Source organism: Silene latifolia, chromosome 2 (genome assembly GCF_048544455.1).
Source record: "Silene latifolia isolate original U9 population chromosome 2, ASM4854445v1, whole genome shotgun sequence".
Classification (NCBI taxonomy): Eukaryota; Viridiplantae; Streptophyta; class Magnoliopsida; order Caryophyllales; family Caryophyllaceae; genus Silene; species Silene latifolia.
The window spans coordinates 175586647-175589133 of NC_133527.1; positions in this window are offsets into that span (position 1 = coordinate 175586647).

Genomic DNA, 2487 nt, shown 5'->3' on the forward strand with positions numbered 1-2487 from the left:
TCGAGATCGCCATGTAAAAAGGCATTGTTAACATCCAATTGTTCAATGAACCAACCTTTGATGACCGCCATCGCAAGCATACATCGACACTAGTCATCTTTGCCACCGGCGCATAAGTTTCATGAAAATCGATTCCCTCAACTTGAGTAAATCCCTGCGCTACGAGTCTTGCCTTGTACCGTTCCACCGTCCCATCTGCTCGGTACTTGATCTTATATACCCATTTACATCCAATGGGTTTCTTTCCTCTAGGCAGTGGAACCAATTTCCAAGTTCCATTTTTTTCCAAAGCATCGATTTCCTTGCTCATTGCTTCTCGCCATCGTCCGTCCTTAGCAGCTTGGTGATAATATGTGGGTTCAATATTTCTGTCGATTGCTGCTAGGAAAGCTTTATGAGAGTGTGAGAAACAATTTGTTACAACATAATTTTCCAAGGGATAGCGCGTACCTGACCGGGAGGACTTAGCTTGGTCGTGGTGAGCATTTGAATTCGGGGTAATTACTCTTGTCGATTTGCAATAGTAGTCTTTCTTCCATGCCGGTTCGAATCTTTGTCTCGCTCCACGACCCATGTTTTCCTCAGTCATGCTTATACCCGTCATCTCCTCCATTGGTTCATTTTGTACCTCATGTCGTTCATTACGTATCACTCCCCCTGTATCCATGCTTGGTTGTTCATCAACAACCTCATCCAATTCATTAATTTCATTTGTCTCATCCCCTGCTCTTTCATCGCCCTTTAACATATAGGGCACTTCCACGCAATCAATGAAACCATGTGTGGTATTGCTGGATTCTTGTTGTGATACTGACTCATTATTCGAAATAGCATAAGGAAAGACATGTTCATAGAAATGGACATCTCGCGAGACAAAAACTCGTTTTTCCTTTAAATCATACATTTTCCAACCTTTTTTACTATGTGGATACCCAATGAAAATACACCGTCTTCCCCGTTCCCCAAATTTGTCTCGTGGCTTCTCTTTATTGTGGGCGTAACACAAGCACCCGAGTACTTTTATATTGTCATATTTGGGTTTCTTTCGGTATATAATTTCATAGGGTGTTTTTCCGTCTAGTAAAGGTGTTGGCGTTCGATTTATCAAATAAGCTGCAGTTAAAATGCACTCTCCCCAAAAATCTAAGGGTAAACCCCCTTCAAAACGTAAAGCTCTTGCTTTCTCAAGAATGTGTCGGTGTTTTCTTTCAACTCTACCGTTTTGTTGGGGTGTGTCGACATTGCTAGTTCGAAAAAAAATTCCATTCTCTTCATAATAACGTTGCATAGGCCCAGATAACAATTCCGTACCATTATCACTTTGGATGATTTTAACGTGTTTTTCAAACTGAGTTTTCACCATTTGATGAGAACATTTTTATCAAGTCCCCCGCCTCACTCTTATCTTTCATTAAGTAGACCCATACACCCCGGCTATGGTCATCGACTATAGTAAGAAAATAGTGTGCACGTGTCAAACTAGCAACCCGATATTTGCCCCATATATCACAATGAATAAGACCGAATAAAATATCACACGTTTTATGATTAAGCTTAAATGGAGTACGTGTTTGTTTTGCTCTATTACACGAATCGCAAACATCATCCGAATTCCAAATCAAATTGCTACCAATTAAATTAGTAAAACGAGAAAAAATACTCTTTGATGGATGTCCAAGTCTTTTATGCCATAATCGACTTTCTTTCGATACTGCTACATGATCCACCACCTCGGTTTTCTTCGACATGTAGTAATATACCCCTTGTCGATGCTCACCCCGTCCAATCTCCGTCCTCGTAATCCGGTCCTGTATTTCACAATGATCAGAAGAAAATGTTAGCAAACAATTGTTTTCATGTATTAATTGTCTGATGGAAATTAAGTCACAGGTAAGCGAGGGCACATAAAGGACATCTTTCAAAACAAAGTGAGTATCCAGTCTGACTTCGCCATGTAGCGTCGCCTGTACTTCTCGTCCATCAGGTAAACTAACCGTCGAAGGTTCTTCGACCCAAGTTTTCGACAAATATTCTTGCTTTCCCGTCATATGATGCGATGCTCCGCTATCTATCAACCATTCGACATCTATAGTTAGTTTCATACCTTGTAATTTTTCGTTGCCATTCGGACTCGCATTCAACAAGGTTCGAAGTCTTTCGATTTCATCATCAGTGAACGGGATATTCTGTTTTGTCGACTCTCCTGCCTTCGTTCCTGAACTGCTTCCCACGGCATTGGCTTGGTAACCAGTTTGTCCTCGTCCTCCGTTTTTGACAGCATCGGCCCACAAATCATAATTATTGCCATCAAAAATAATTTGTGTAACATTCAAATTCGGATTGTCGGAAGGATGAACATAAAGCGGTGATGTTATGGGAATTGTCTTTGGACCACCCCCGTTTCCTTTCTTTTTGTCGTCACCTGTCATGGTGAATTGCTCGGATTTTTTTTTTTTTTTTTTTTTTTTTTTTGTTGTTATTTTTGAA